At 49.8% G+C, this 16019-nt stretch overlaps 1 protein-coding gene and 1 pseudogene across 1 annotated transcript in view; both read left to right on the forward strand.

The window, feature by feature from the left end:
* The first annotated feature begins 10379 nt into the window (after window positions 1-10379).
* On the forward strand, window positions 10380-10487 carry LOC121459949 (annotated as a pseudogene).
* Window positions 10488-15364: 4877 nt separating this feature from the next.
* The window catches only part of LOC121459877 (SH3 domain-binding protein 2), a 37278-nt gene continuing 36623 nt past the window's right edge, over window positions 15365-16019 (forward strand). Inside the window, exon 1 of the mRNA XM_041669959.1 lies at window positions 15365-15479. The gene's annotated coding sequence lies outside the window, so the exon portion shown is untranslated. The remainder of the gene's footprint in view (window positions 15480-16019) is intronic.

Below are 16019 nucleotides of genomic sequence, written 5' to 3' on the forward strand. Positions count from 1 at the left end.
ACTGCCGCAAGGCACATGTTATGTGATTGTCCAGCACAGTCAGTGTTAGGCTCATGCAGGGAGCATCTTGATTGACAGAGGCAGTGGTAGGATAAAGGAGAAGTGGGAAGGGGTACCACACCAAAGAACCCTAGCCCAGGGCTGATTTGTGCTTTTAAGTTCTTCACTGTTACTGCCGTGTACAGCCTGGGGTGGACCACCCAAGTGCTTTTGAACCTGATGTGAATGGCAGAATAGACGTCAAACAATCCAAACCCTTCCAACACACTCTGGGCCATATGGGTTTGGAGTTTGAAAGCTTTGATTTCTTTGATTTTAGGTAGGTACACATAACTGAGGTGCCCAACCTCTACAAAGGGGTCCCCTTCCCAGTATCTATGCATATGGGGCAGGTTCCCAGACAATAAGCTGTATTTGACCTCTGTAACTGAGAGGACCCTGAGGAGGACCCTGGGGAAATGGTGGCCGGTGACCTCCACAGCAAAGTCGTGAGATACAATATGTCTATTGACTTGCCCAGCTCTACACTTCAGTGAAGGACCCAGTTCAGAACTAAATCCTCTGACCCCATTGAAGGCTCCGAAATACAGTCCCAGCTCATCTGTGGCTTCCATCTCAGAGAAGCCACTGTACCACATTTCCCAGGTACACTGCTCCAAGGCTCCTGACAAACTGCAAAGCAACAAAGATAATATCATTTCAAACTGCTAACACTTGGGAGGCTTCTTAAAAATGTGTGAGGGGGCTGGAGAGATGGCTCAGAGGGTAAGAGCACTGACTGCTCTTCCAGAGGACCTGGGTTCAATTCCTAGCACCCACATGGCAGCTCACAACTGTCTATACTCCAGTTCCAGGGGACCTGGTACCCACGGCAAAACACCAAGGCACATAAATTAAAATAATTAAATAAAAATGCAAGTGAAGGGCTGGAGAGATGGCTCAGTGGTTAAGAGCACTGCCTGCTCTTCCAAAGGTCCTGAGTTCAATTCCCGGCAACCACATGGTGGCTCACAACCATCTGTAATGAGGTCTGGTGCCCTCTTCTGGCCTGCAGACATACACACAGACAAAATATTGTATACATAATAAATAAATATTTAAAAAAATGAAAGTGAATATGTGTGTATGAGTGTGTGTATATGAATATATACATATATAGGTATTATATATGTATATATATATATAATGTATGTGTGTGTATGGAGGTCAGAGGTTGATGCTGAGTGTCTTCCACTCTCTCTTCACCTTATCTTTTGAGACAAGGTCTCTCACTGAACCCAAAGCTCACAGATTAGCTACACTGATTGACTAGCAAATTTCAGAGATCCACCTTTCTCCACCCCCTAACCCCAACCCCCATGCTAGGGTCACAGAAGTGTGTGACTGTGCTTGGCTTCTCATGGGTGCTTTGAATCCAAACTCAGGTTCTCACGTTCTCTGCTGCACATCCCCGGGCTGTCCCTCCAGTCCCCTTGAAGATCGTTTTGGTTTTGTTCTTTATTTTTTTTCTCTTCTATTTTTATTTTGAAACAGAGTTTCGCATTGTAGCCCTGGCTAGCCTGGAACTCTATGTAAACCAGGCTGGCCTGGAACTCATGGAGATCCTCCTGCCTCTGCCTCCCTAGTGCTGGGATTAAAGGCATGCACCACCATCACCCGTAATTTTTTCCTTGTTCTTTGTTTCTGACACAGGGTCTCACTCTGTAGTCCAAACTGGAACTCACTTTGTAACCAGGCTGGCCTCAAACTCGTGACAATCTTTCCGCCTCAGCCTCCTGAGTTCTGGATTACAGGTAGAGCAGCCATCCCCAGCTATATCTGAAACCCTTTGTCAACAGAACACTAGCAACTGACATTCAACATAGGACTCCTCTGGGGTATCTCTCCGCCCCACAGAACAAGTCAGTTTCTAGAAATACAGAGGGAATGGCCATTCAAATTAAGTATGACAAAGTTCACCAAATTTAAGGGAAAAACTTTGGGTTTCTGAGATCTTGGGGACTTTAGAACTGTAGATGAAGATTGCAGAACTCTAGGAACAATTTCCTTCTGTGGCATGGTTAAGAGTCTCCAACTTAACACAGGAAGTTCCCAGCACACGCATGCCTTTAACTGAAACTCAGCTCTCGAGCCTAGGCCCCAGAAATTCAAAGGTAAATGTTATTGTTGTTGTTTGCTTTGGGAAGTTTTTTGGTTTTTTTGGTTGTTGTTGTTTTGTTTTGCTTTTGTTTTGGGGTGTTTTTTTTGTGTTCTGTTTTCATTTTTGTTTTTGAGACAGGATTTCTCTGTGTAACAGCCCTAGCTGATCTGGAATTCATAGACCAGGCTGGCCTTGAACTCACAGAGATCCACCTGCCTCTTCCCCCACTACACACACCAGTGCTAGGATTAAAGGCGTGCACCGCCAACACCTGGCATTATAGGTTAATGTTCTAATAGTGGAGACCGATGTCCAGTCCAAGAAGTAGGGAAAGTATATTGTATATAAAGTATATTGTATACAATATAATATATACATATAATAAAGTATGTTTGTGTGAGTATATTGGTTAATAATCACCATCGGCTTAACTGGAACACACCTGGGGGCGTGACTGTGGGGTTTCCAGGAAGGATTAATTGAAGAGAGAAGATCCATGCTAAGTATAGGCGGCACCATCCCCTGTGCTAGGGTGCTAGGATCTGGGCTGAATAAAGGGAGAAAGTGAGCAGAGTGCCACTGTCATCTCCTTGGCTTTCTGGAGTGTGGCCTCACGCTCCAGCTGCCATACCTCTCCCTTATGATGGACTGTGTCCCCTCAAACCAGGAGTCAAAATAAGCACTTCCTCCCTTGAGTTGTTTGTCGCTGGACATTTCCACGGTAAGAAGAGTAACTAATACAGTAAGAAAAAGAAGGGGAGTGGGGGAACCCACCTTAAAAAGGGAGATTAGATGAGCCAGAGTACAGGCCTAGAATCCCAGCATTCAAGAGACTAAGGCAGGAGGATTGCGAACAGCCTGGGCCAGTAGTAAGTGTGTGTGTAGGAGGTGGCACTTAGAGAAGGTGGGATATCTATTTTAAAGGATGACGAGAGGCTGGCACTTGGGTTCCCATGAAAGGTACCCATGTGTGGGACAGGAGAAGACTGCGGTCTCTGGGCCCTCGGAGAGATTGCATCTCATTCCGAGTCCTGAGAAGCGTGGGTTTCCGGTGATGCAGGAGCAGATGGGCAGACCTCTCATCCGATGCTAGCTTAATTGCTGGCAGGCAGTTGTCAGTCTGAAGCCTCAGAGCTCTCTTCCTGTGACTCTCACACAGGTCTCTTTGGAACCTGCAACTTTTCCTACTTCTCGCCTGCTTAATTTTAAATGCTGCGACTTCAGCCTGTCCTTGTGACCTCAAGAGTCAGCTGTGTTTAATCCCAGTACTTGGGAGGCAGAGGCAGGTGGATCTCTGGGAGTTCGAGACCAGCCTGGTCTACAAGAGCTAGTTCCAGGACAGGCTCCAAAACCACAGAGAAACCCTGTCTTGAACCCCCCCCCCCCCAAAAAAATGATGCCAACACATGTCAACACTTTAGCGTGCACACACACACACACACACACACACACACACACACACACACACACACTCTGCTCTAACATTTCCAACAGAGGCAGCCTTCACCGGTACGGACCCTCAAGGAAAGTGTCCACAAGGGGGCAGTGTGGCCACAAAGGCTTGAGGACCAGAACCTCAGGCACCAATCTCATCTACTCTAGGCCTGAGCAACCTCTGATTAGACATCAGGCTGGGTGTCTCTTCCCTGAAACCTCAGTCCTGAGTCTCTGGTTGCTGGATGATAAATACCTGTGCATCCCGATGAACGCCTGGTGATTTCTGGGGTGAGCTGTGGCTGCTGTTGTCCCCAATGCTTTCTCAGAAGCAGAGCCCCGGCATTTCTGAATGGACTCCGGAGCATTAAGGGAACACCCCCTTCAGTCTTGCGGGTGGAAAGTGCTAGGAAGTATAAGAACACATTGGCACTCCAATGCGGGTCCACATGGTGGGGAGCTCAGCACATACACACTGCTAACAGTCGATGTGTTCTCAGTCTTCAATCTAGACATCGTTCAAATGGGAGGAGCATAAAACTCCGCGGTGTTTGGTGTGTGTGAACCCTCCTTTTCGCTTTACAGGAAGACAAGGTCCAGCTGCCCAGAGGAAGGACCCTGAACTTCAGATCTCCTTTGTTCTGGTTCTCCAGAAAATACGCTGAGAAGGCTTGGCGACAACAGACTTGTTCTCCTTTTCCCAGGCTGCACCGAGTAAGACACAGTGTGAAGATTCAATTCCTGTCTGTGAATGATTTTTTCTCCTTTGTGACTGGCAGCGTGAACTGTTTTCCTGTTTCACCTATCTACACACAGCCTCACTCACCTACTCAGCTAACGCACCGTATATGGGAACAGGGTGGGTGCTGGTGATGGGTCTCCAGCTGCAGCATCATCCTTGGTAGCTCTGCCCTTGGCTTCCTCAGGGGAATAACACATGCACACACGCACACACATGCTTGCACACACACGTGCACACGCAGCGCACATGCACGCACACACAGTCACAGGCACATACACACACACACACACACACACACACACATACACACACTGTCCTAGCAGTGAAGGTGTGTATACCCAAAGGCTGTGCTTAACTTCTAGACCATTCTTTAAGGTGAGGTCTGTGGCTGTGTCCCACTGAGGGCAGCAACAGGCTGTGTGTGCAGCCCTGGTGGGGAGCATAAGGCGCTCAGCAGAGAAGTGGAGCAGATTCCTGTATTCAGGGCCTCAGGCTGAGAACAGAGACCAGAGCTGAGCCCCAGTCAGGTTCTACTCCAGGCAAAGAGCTCAGGGGGGTTAAGACAAGCCCAAGCTGCGCCTTCCTGGGTGCTGCAAAGGTTGAAATGCTGTTTAGTTTGTAGTTTACCGTGCAAACAGTGGCTCTGGCATATCCGGGCACGGTCTTGCATCATAATTCTCTTCTTTCAGAAGGACTGAAATACGTTTGTCCAGGCAAAGCACCAACTCCCACTGCAAAGGACATAAGAAGAGATAGTTCTAGAGCCAAGTGTGAATAACAGTGACCCAGAAACATGAATTCAAGTTGCTCCAGAAACATTCTACCATGAAAACAGCTACATGCTGCATGAGATTTTGTGATAGAACAGAAAAAGTCTCAGTCCAAGATGTTTACCAAATATATTGGTGGAGACAACAGGCAGGTGGGTTACAGTGAAAGTCTGCTAAGAACACATCTTAAAAGTCATTCCTAGGGTCAGTGACGTGGACCCAACAATCCTTTCACCTCAGCCTCCTGATTGGTTAGGTCTACAGGTGTGTGTACTAGTCATACCTGGCTTAGAAAACATAATTTCTAGCTTCAAAAAACAAAGAGAAAAGTTTGTACATACTCATGAAAGATAGAACTGGATGCTAGGGAAAAAGAATATTTAGAAAATATGAAGAACTCTTGAAATTTAAAATATAATCACAGAAGTTTCGGATATAGCTCAGTTAGCAGAGTGCTTGCCTGGCATGCGTGAAGCCCTGGGTTGGATCCTCAACACTGCATAACCTGGGTGTGGTGTCACGTGACTGTAATCCCATCACTCAGGGTGTGAAGTCAGGAGTTCAAGGTCAGCCTGGGCTATGCAAAACCTCTCTGTCTCTCTCTTTCCACGTAGAGAAAGACAGACATGCACAAATGTGATCATATAAGTTCAATATTTTATGTGTGTGTGCACATATATATATATATATATCTTGAAACATATATATTATCCTAGAAAAAATATATATGTATATATGTACACAAGTAAAGAAACTCAATAGAAGAGCCAGAAGATTAAGAAAATCATTATTAGATTAATTAATATTTTCATATTTGTTGAGAGTGCAGGGAGGGGCATGACATGGAGGTCAGAGAACAGCTTGCAGGAATTGATTCTCTCATTCCTCCTCATGGGTCCTGGGCTTGGCAGGTTGGACAGCAAGAACCTTTGTCTTCCAATACCAGCCCAGGACAGAGGAAATCCTGCAGTAAAGCTAGACACTGGAAAACAGGGCTGTGTGAGAAAGAGAGATACCAAAGGAAGAGTCTAGGAGTTATAACATTAAATAAAAGGTCTAGAAAGGGAACAAGGGGAGAAAATCAAGTTTCCAGCTTGTACTAGTCTGTACTAGTTGGGTTGGGTTTTTTTTTTTTGCTTTTTTTCTTTCTTTTCTTTTCTTTTTTTTTGAGTGGGGCTGGTTTTTCAAGACAGAGTTTCTCTGTAGCTTTGGAGCCTGTCCTGGAACTAGCTCTTGTCCAGTCTGGCCTCGAACATACAGAGATCTGCCTGACTCAGCCTCCTGAGTGCTGGGATTAAAGAGCATGCGCCACCACCATCCAGCAACTTTATTGGTTTTTTTTGTTTGTTTGTTTTGTCAATTTGCTGGTGTTATCTGGGAAGAGGTCAGTTGAGAAAATGTCTCCATCAACTAGCCTGGGGGGAATTTTCTTTATTAATGACTGATATAGAAAGGCCCAGCCCACTGTGGGTGGTGCCACCCTGAGCAGGTGGTCCTGAGTTATATAAGAAGGCAGGCTGAGCAAGCCATGAGGAACAGGGCAGTAAACAACGTTTCTCCATTGCCTCTGTGGTTCTTGTCTGCAGGTTCCTGTTGTGAGTTCCTGCTCTGGCTTCTTTTCATGATGGGCTATAAACTCTAAGATGAAATAAGCCATTTCCTCACCAAGTTGCTTTTGGTCATGGTATTTAATCACAGAAACAGAAAGCGAGCTAAGCTAGAGGTTAAAAAGATAGACCGAGGGTTCAGATACAAGAAGGCAAATAGACGTGTGCTTCAGACAATGTCTACAGGACTCTCAGAATCGTGAGTTAGAGACCTTATAAGTGTACAGAGAGAAAGGACCAGAATTCGAACCGTGACAGCCAGCAGAACACAACGGTCAGAGACACTGGATATCAGGCAAGGCACAAATCGCCAGCAGCAGCAAGTCCTCAGAAAATGTGCTCCGTCCTCCAGAACCACTTGAGGGTGTGCTTCTCCAAAAAGATGGAGGAAATTGAGAAAGAGGAAGCGGGAACCCCGCAGTAGGGGATTCCACAGAAGCAAAAATGGTGAAGGGATTGGGGATGAGAGTCGGTGGCGATCACGACAAACTTAGCAGAGTCCTTGGGGGCTGATGGAATGTCTATTGTATTGGAACGCCGTTGCGGAGATTTGGGCGTTTGACAGGATTTCAGTAACTTATTTCAAGAGGGTGAGCGAAACTAAAATGATGACATTTATTAGCTCCAGGAGAAGCAAGCTGGGGAGAGGAAACTGGCTGCTTCAAGGCGATGGAGTTAAGGGTGTTCACTTAGCCAGGCAAGCGCTGAGAAAATGAGAAAAGGAGAGTGTCCTTTGGGAACAGGGAAATGAAAGAAACAAAAGAAGGACAGAGTTGAACTGTGGCTTCTGGACAAGGGAACAGGGTAACTGCCGTGTTTGTGAGCCTTATCAACTGTGGGGCTTCTCAAATTCTGGCTCAGACTGTCCTGGAACTCACTATGTAGCCCAGGCTGGCCTCAAACTTTGGTAGTCCTCCTGCCTCAGCATCTCAAGCATTGTGGTTACACCATCAGGTCTGGGTAAATAAACAATGGAACTTGATACGAACCTGTGCCTCGGGCTAATTCATTTTTGTGCTTCTGTAGAGTGTGTCCCTGGAATCACAGTGGCCACTTCTTAAGAGTTTAAAATAAGCAGGACAGTGGTGGGCGCACGCCTTTAATCCCAGCACTTGGGAGGCAGAGGCAGGTGGATCTCTGTGGGTTCGAAGCCAGCCTGGTCAACAAGAGCTAGTTCCAGGACAGGCTTCAAAGATCCAGAGAAACCCTGTCTCGAAAAACAAACAAACAAAAAACCAAAGAGTTTAAAATAAGGAAAACGGATTTTAGTAGTTTAAGTCTATGTCTACTGGAGAGGGAGCATCACTGGGAACATGCTATCACAGGACAGGACAGATTCAGCCCCACCTCCAGTGAGCACCTCGCAATCTCTCTTAGCCTTCTGTGCTTCTGTGGAAGCTTCTTTTTGAGATGGGAAAGCCACACCCTGGGGCAGGGATTCCTTTTCAGGCAAATGTCAAAGCAGAGCCTGAGTCTGGGGGGGGGTTCCTTTATTTTTTAATATTTACTTATTTATTTATTTATACAATATTCTGTCTGTGTGTATGTCTGCAGGCCAGAAGAGGGCACCAGACCTCATTACAGATGATTGTGAGCCACCATGTGGTTGCGGGGAATTGAACTCAGGACCTTTGGAAGAGCAGGCAATGCTCTTAACCACTGAGCCATCTCTCCAGCCCTCTGGGGGTCCTTTTCAGGATGACTCCAAGGCTGAGCCTGAGTCTGTCTACTTGTCACAGCTGCCACTCTTCCAGTCCTGCCGCTCTGGAGGTCAGGAGAAGAGGCAGGGCCAGCAAAGACCCTGGCCTCCTCTGTGTGTTGGGGCTGGTCTGTGGCATAGGAGGATTCCAGGGCAGCTTGACAGGAATGGGCACGGTAGGGACCATGGCGTTGAGGATTCAGCCCTATGTCCCAAGGTTGGTAGATGGGGGGGTGTGCTCAGGGTAGTATCTAGAAGCCTTGGGTCTGGCCAGCATGGCCTGAGGACCCTTGAGTGTTGGAATGGAGACCAAAGTCTAAGGATAAAAGGGTAGACGGGGAGAAGAAATGAGTCTCTAGCAGCCCACGCTGGGCCGGTGCTGAAGATTGCGGGACCCATCCAGAGCCCATGCCAGGTCTGGAGGGGCAGGTGATTGGGTGAGCCCCATGTTCATTCCCATTAGGCAGAGCCAGGGAAGCAGCCCTAGGGGATGGACAGGACAGCCCTCCAGTCTCCTGGGCCAGGCTCATCTATTTCCCCTTTCCTTCCACTTCTGGTCAAGGAGGACCTTTCAGTCACATGTGCCGCTTTCACCCCATGTCTCAGTGACCAGTGTTGACATGAGGAAGGCTGGCCACCCCTCCTGACACCACTGGCTTAGGTGACTGGTGACCCTTTCTGGGGATAATGGGGAACCACACACTGTGGAAAGCCACAACTTCCCTACCCAAGCCTGTGGTCTTCCCCTTCCAGACCCCTTCGTTTTCCTGAAGGTCATGTGGATATAAAGAGGGCTCGAGGAGACCAGAGGTGGGGTGCGGGAAGGGCAGAGGGCAGAGCAGTGTCTGTGTGGACAAACACCACCTCCATCACCCCACCGAGCCCGGAAGTGGAACCCAGAATAGCACAGGCTGCTTTCAAGTTCCAAATCAGGCTCCGGGGGCTGAGAGCATGTTTGGAGAGTAAAAATAGAAACATCAGTACGCATGAGGCCAGGGTCTGCCGCCCACGGGGTTTGTGTTTTTAAAAAGGATTTTTTTCAACTAGGCGAGGTTTTACGGTGTTCTAGATTGAAAACTGATTCAGATAAACTTTTCAGTGGGCAAAGCCAGAACCATGCTGGGCTTGTCACCAAAGTCAGGCAGCCGTGAACAGGTAGGTCCGTGAAAGGAAAGGAAACTCTGGGGTGCTCACAGGCTCTTCCACCTGGCTGTGGCCCTGGCCCCATCCTCCCTCTGTCCAACACTGCATCTTCACCAAGAAAGCCCTCCCAGGTCTGTTCCAGCTTGGTCCTGCTATCTTCAAGAAGCCTCCTCCAGCTTCATCTGCTCTCTGACTGGCCAAGAAGCCTGGCCAGGCACAAGAGTTAGCGGATGCTTGGTCAAACGCTCACAGGTTGGAGCCAGGTGAGCAGGACCCTGTGTTGACTGGCAGAGCCCTACCCTGCAGGGTGTGATAAAAGCTGAAAGGGACATATGCATGTGGGCATGGCATGGCAGCCTGAAGAGACCTCCTGTGCAGGGATGCTTAGCTGGCTCTCCCAGGGCACACAGAAGACTGGCGCAATAGAGAAGAGCCTGTAAGAACCCAGACCTGGGGGGGCTGGAGAGATGGCTCAGTGGTTAAGAGCATTGTCTGCTCTTCCAAAGGTCCTGAGTTCAATTCCCAGCAACCACATGGTGGCTCACAACCATCTGTAATAAGGTCTGGTGCCCATTTCTGGCCTGCAGACATACTCACAGACAGAACACTGTATACTAAATAAATAAATAAATATTTAAAAAAAAAAAAAAAAAAGAACCCAGACCTGCATCAAGGCCCTGCATGTGCCCACACCATCTACAACTTAGCATGTAAAAGTCCCTTCAGCCACTCACTACCCACCCTCTGCCCCTACCTCTACCTTGATGCTTTCTCATGCCAGCGTAGGAGAACATATCCTGTCTCCTTGAGCCAGGCCAGTGTGAGAGAGCCACAGGCTCTGGCCCTGGATAAGATGAGACCCAGTGTGCAGTGGTTGCAAACAGCAGCCTCCTTGGTAGCGTACCCAGCCTGTTACCTGTATGGGTTGCCCTAAGGGACCTTGCAGACAATGTTCTGGCACTTACTCAAGTCTCTGATCTCAATGCTGTCGCCAATGTAGGTTCCAGACAGGCATGCGGGGTGCCTTTGGGGAACCCCAGGGCACAGTGGCCAGGGTTCACCTTGGGCAAGTCATCATGTCCTTCCGCACCAAGCTGCAGAATAAGGAACATGTGATTGAGGCTCTTCATAGAGCCAAGTTCAAGTTCCCTGGCCGCCAGAAGATCCACGTCTCAAAGAAATGGGGCTTTACTAAGTTTAATGCAGATGAATCTGAAGACATGGTTGCTGAGAAGCGACTCATTTCTGATGGCTGTGGGGTCAAATAAATCCCTAATTGTGGTCCCCTGGACAAGTGGCGAGCCCTACACTCCTGAGGGCTTTCACGGTGTTCTCCTGTACCTTGCCAAATCATGTTCAGTAGTAGTAAATGTCACATCCAGTCTGGGGAAAAAAAAAAAAAAGACAAGACTCAGAACAGCTCCTACCCTGCCTGCTTTTCCTGCCAGGTGTGCTCTTAGGCCAGTCTCCCAGCAGCCTCAGCCTTGCCCTCATGGTTGGCCTGATGTCTCCATGTCTGTTTGAGGCCAACTCTCCCTCCCATACACCTCTTCCCAGTGAGATTCTAGCCTGAGTTGACTCCATCCCAAGGTTCCCAGGTCCTGAGAGTCCCTTCCATGCCCACCCTCAATGCTTTAATCTATGGATTGCCCTGCCTTCTGCTGTCACCCAAATGAGTGTCCAGTAGCCTTCCACTTTGGTCCTACCCAGAACCAGGCCTGCCAAGGGGAAGCAGCCTCGCTGTGAGGTGCTTGTTAAAATCAACAGTGACATTCCTGGGGATAGAAATGAGAAAGTCGGCCTAATGAATCCTCAGACCTGATTGGTCAAGCAGGCCTAATGTTTCCTAGGAACATGATTGGTCAAGTGGGCCCTTCCCTGGAGCACGCTCTCCACTGGCTTTGTCTACTCGTTCACCAGACATTTATTAAGCATCTACTTTAATCCAGGAAGAGGATGAGCACCTGGGAACACAGCAGTGACCAAGGCGAGCAAGGTCTCCCCTAGTAAGATGACATCCTAAAGGAAGTCTGGTCATGTCACATGTTGGAGTTCACAGGACCGGGGAAGAGAAAGGGACATGAGGGGGTGGACAAATTTTGGAGAAATCAAGGAGGGCCAGGGAGATGGCCCAGCCATGCCAGCATGAGGACTTCAGTTCAGATCCTCAGTACCCATGTGCTGTGTGCAGTGGCAGATACCTGTAACCCCAGTTTTGGGGGACAGGTGGGAACAGGGGATTCCTATAATTTGTTGGCTACTAGATTAACTGAATTGGCAAGTTATATATTCACTGAGAGACCCCGTCTCATAAAATACGGCAAACTACTGAGGAAGGCACTTGACCTGTGGCTTCTCCATGCATGCGCCCCCCCCCCCCCAGAGAGACAGAGAGAGAGAAGTAAGGAAAGAACTTTCTTGTTTTCAGATAAAAAATTATTATTATTATTATTATTATTATTATTATTATTATTATTATCCCGTGTGTGTGTGGAGGAAGAGTGAGCTTGGAGGAACTAGCAGGAGCAAAGGCTCTGAGATGGGAGTGTGCCTGGAGTATTGGAAGAGCAGCAAGGGGACAGTGTGACCACTCAGAGTGGGAACAGTGAACGGAGGCTCCCAGGAAGGCCAGTGGGGCTGGGGAGGCTTGGGCTCACCTAAGGACAGGCTCTCAGCTCTGGGAAGATGACAGGCTATGGGGAACTCTGAGGAGAGAGCCTAACAGATTCCCCCAGGGAGGAGCAGGTGGGTGGAGAGAGGAAGAAGTAAGCTAAGGGTTGGCAAGGGCCCTGTACTGGGCACAAGCAAGTCGGACCGCCAGATAGAAGTACAGACAGGATATGGGGTGTGAGGACAGGAAATGAAAGGGAGCCTTGCCTGGCTGGGGAAAGAGGTTCTGGGATAAGGGGTTGCCAGGTGAGCTGCTAAGGTGGTCTCCAGTGGCCAGGAAGAGGATGGCCTGGCAACTTTGCTTTAGAGCAGGTGTTCTCAACCTTCCTAGTGCTGCGACCCTTTAATACAGTTCCTCATGTATGGGGGAACCTCAACCATAAAATTGTTTTGTTGTTACTTTACAACCTTAGCTTTGTTATTGTCACGAATTGTAATGTAAATATCTGATATGTGATCCCCAAGAGTCGCGACCCACAGGTTGAGAACCTTAGAGGACAGTCTATGTCCCACCCTGACCTCCAGCCTGGTCTTGGCCCTTGCATGATTCTGCACCTTTGCCAGACTGCAGTTGTCGGTGCATATTCTGGGTCCTGAAAGAGCCCACCAGACCAGCAGCACGGTCCTCAGCAGGCGAGGGATAGGCATGCAGGAGGATGGCTCACTAAGCATGGGCTTTGCAGAGTCTGCTCCCCCCTCTTTATGGCTGGTAAGGAGGCTTTGCCTCCCTTCTGCTCACGGAAGTCTGGGGTCTGTCCTGCACATCCTCCTGTCTTTTCAGCTCCGGTTGGGAATTCTGTGTGCCCAGCTCCTCAGGCCTCCCCTGACCTACATTTCTATGGCTATTCTCTGTGCGCCTGGGTCTGTCTTCTCTGAACTCCGTATCTGGAAGCCAACCCTGCCTCTGCCTTCAGTCAGGTTCCTGCAGGTGGCACCAATGTCTGTCTTTGCTCTATTTCCTTACTGATCTCCGTCCCTCCTTCAGCTCTGGGGATAAGAGTTGCACTGCGACCCAATGACATCGATGTCCATTTTCCTGTTAGCTATGTGGGTCAGGATTTGCCGTGAATCATTTCAGTGTCAAGCAGCGTCCTTTATGGACTCATGCATCTGATTAACTGAACTTGACACCAGGGATGGATGTGTCTAGCCACATCTAAGCCTAAGCCAAGTCTCAGGAGTGAGGCAACTGTGTGAGACAGAGACATCAGGGGACAGAGGCAGGGCTGAAAGTGCAGAATTCAGGGCCAAACAGCCCAGCGATCTGCTCATGGCCTTCTCTACAGGAGGTGAAGCAACCCAGGGCTATGTTGAATGTCAGTTGCTAGTGTTCTGTTGACAAAGGGTTTCAGATATAGCTGGGGATGGCTGCTCTACCTGTAATCCAGAACTCAGGAGGCTGAGGTGGAAAGATTGTCACGAGTTTGAGGCCAGCCTGGTTACAAAGTGAGTTCCAGTTTGGACTACAGAGTGAGACCCTGTGTCAGAAACAAAGAACAAGGAAAAAATTACGGGCGGTGGTGGTGCACGCCTTTAATCCCAGCACTAGGGAGGCAGAGGCAGGAGGATCTCCGTGAGTTCCAGGCCAGCCTGGTTTACATAGAGTTCCAGGCTAGCCAGGGCTACAATGTGAAGCGCTGTTTCAAAATCAAAATAGAAGAGGGTCACAGGTAGCTTCAGCTACTCAGAAGTGATACCTGGGCATCTAGAGATGGGGGCATGATGGGTACCCCAGAGGGTGGGCATCTTAGCCAGTCAGCACCTGCCTCCTTACCACTCGGATCCTTGAGTACTAAGCTGTGGGCAAGCGGTGTGAGCCCTGGGACCAGAGACAGAGTGTGTATCTGAGGGCCGAAGAGCCAGGATTCTGGGCACACTTCCTGCTCCTCTCTCAGTTACCTGGCGGGTGGACTGCATCCCATCACCTGTTGACTGAAACTTCTCCAGATTTTCTGGTATTTTCCTATTGGGCACCAGCCTCTCTATATTTGGTCTCGATGCTCAGCCATCTAATTTTATGGCCTCTGCCACTTCCCCTACACCCAGTAACCTCTCTGCCTGCAAGGATGCTTCACATCGAAGAGCTAAGTGGAGGGGCTGAGCGTGGGCCCTTTGGACCTGAGCAGCCCTGGAACAGGTGGACAGAGGCGTGACCCACATTTGTGCAGCTACAACACCCGCCCCCCCCCCAAGGTCTGGATGTTCCCCAAGTCCCCCATAGCTCAGGGTGAATGACTCATACCCAGCTCCTCCAGCCTCAGCCTGGTCTGGAGCAGCCAGCGGAGCCCCTGTCTCTGCAGCTGCTGGGTCCCCCACACCTGGGCAGCTCCCTTTGGCCCCCAGTCAGAGCCTGTCCTCCCTTGGCCTGTAGCTTCTGAATCTAGGACCTCGAGTCAGTTCCCTTGGGGATAATTCCCTCTCTGACCCCCAAGCAGTGAGCCTTCTCTTTGGAAGGTTCCACTTTTCTCAAGCCTGGCTCCACTCCAGGTTCACATTCCCGCCTGGTCTCAGGGCTCCCTCAGGAAGTCATCTCCGAGGAAACCACGGCTCTCCAGGTCCCTGCCCCTTAAATGGGGTCCTTCAGGTCTACAGATGGGCCAAATGGGCTGAGTCAAAGTCCTTAGTGAATGTGCATAGGGGATCTTGTGTCCTTGACTACAGCACTGGAACCCAGCACTGGCCATAGCTGAAAAATCCCCAGTAAGATTCCAGAGGTTCCCAGCAAACCCTCCTTGACTCTTGAGGGGTTAGTGACCAGGTGGCCAGGTGACCAGGTGTCCTTCCCTGGTGCCTGGATTTGAGTCAGACCCACCCAGCAAGTTTGCAGCCAGAAGACAGATTCTGAAGGAGGCCACTAGATAGAAGGGGTGGGTGGGTGTGTGTGTGTGTGTGTGTGTGTGTGTGTGTGTAGTCATTAACTTAGATCTAGCGAGCATCTACAGTTTGCTGGTTACAAACCCCCCGCATCTTAGTACACCAACCAATCTCCTGCGCTGCCATAGCCTGCACTGTACTACGTTGCCAGAGAAGGGGAGGGAACAAGTTGAGAAGCAAGAGAAACAAGTCCAGGGTGGGGCGGAGTGAAAGGGCGTGGGCGGGACCTGAATCTGGGAGGGGGCTGGCGGCGCGGGGGGAAGGGGGTGCGGGGGGGGGGCAACTCGGAGGCGGGGCCTACGCCGGAGCGCCTGGCTGCCGGGTCAGCCCGCCGCAAAGCTGGGCAGCAGAGCAGGGATCCGCCTCCCGGACGCAGAGCCCGTGGGCTGGGAACCGGCGGGTAAGGCATCGCATGGGTCTCGGGACGGGACATGGACATGGGCGGCGCAGTTGTGTCTCAGAGACCTGCCTGGCTCCTTTGAACCTGTGTTCCGCCGTGGGGTGGGAGTGGGGTAAACAGCGGCGGCATCCTAGTCCTAAGTCTGGGCGGTTCAGTCCAGGAGGTGAAGTGGTGTCCTGTGTCCCTCCGGCTTCTCTGGCACCCGCTACAGGGCCCATCTAGAGAGGCTTCCAAGACTCAAAAGGCTAATTTTCTTCCATTCCCTCCTGGTAATACAAACTTTCCTTTCGTCAGAGAAGTTTGAGAGAAAAGCCACCTGTTAGAGCTGATTCACGCTGACTGATGCACGAGTGGCGGGGTGTGGGGAGTTTTCAGATCTTGAGGAAGAATGACTCTCTGAGAGAATGGAGGAGTGGTCGAGAGTTGTAGGTTAGCCGACATGTGGGTCTCCACCTCCGCCCTGCAGCCCACCCTTCCTGCAGCCCTGCGCCTTGGCTGTTAATCGGTTGAAAGCCCGGTTGGAGCTTTTGTTTGTTCTTT

The sequence above is a fragment of the Microtus oregoni genome, unplaced genomic scaffold (assembly GCF_018167655.1).
Source record: "Microtus oregoni isolate MIOR12 unplaced genomic scaffold, Mior012 000019F_ref0000042, whole genome shotgun sequence".
Lineage (NCBI taxonomy): Eukaryota > Metazoa > Chordata > Mammalia > Rodentia > Cricetidae > Microtus > Microtus oregoni.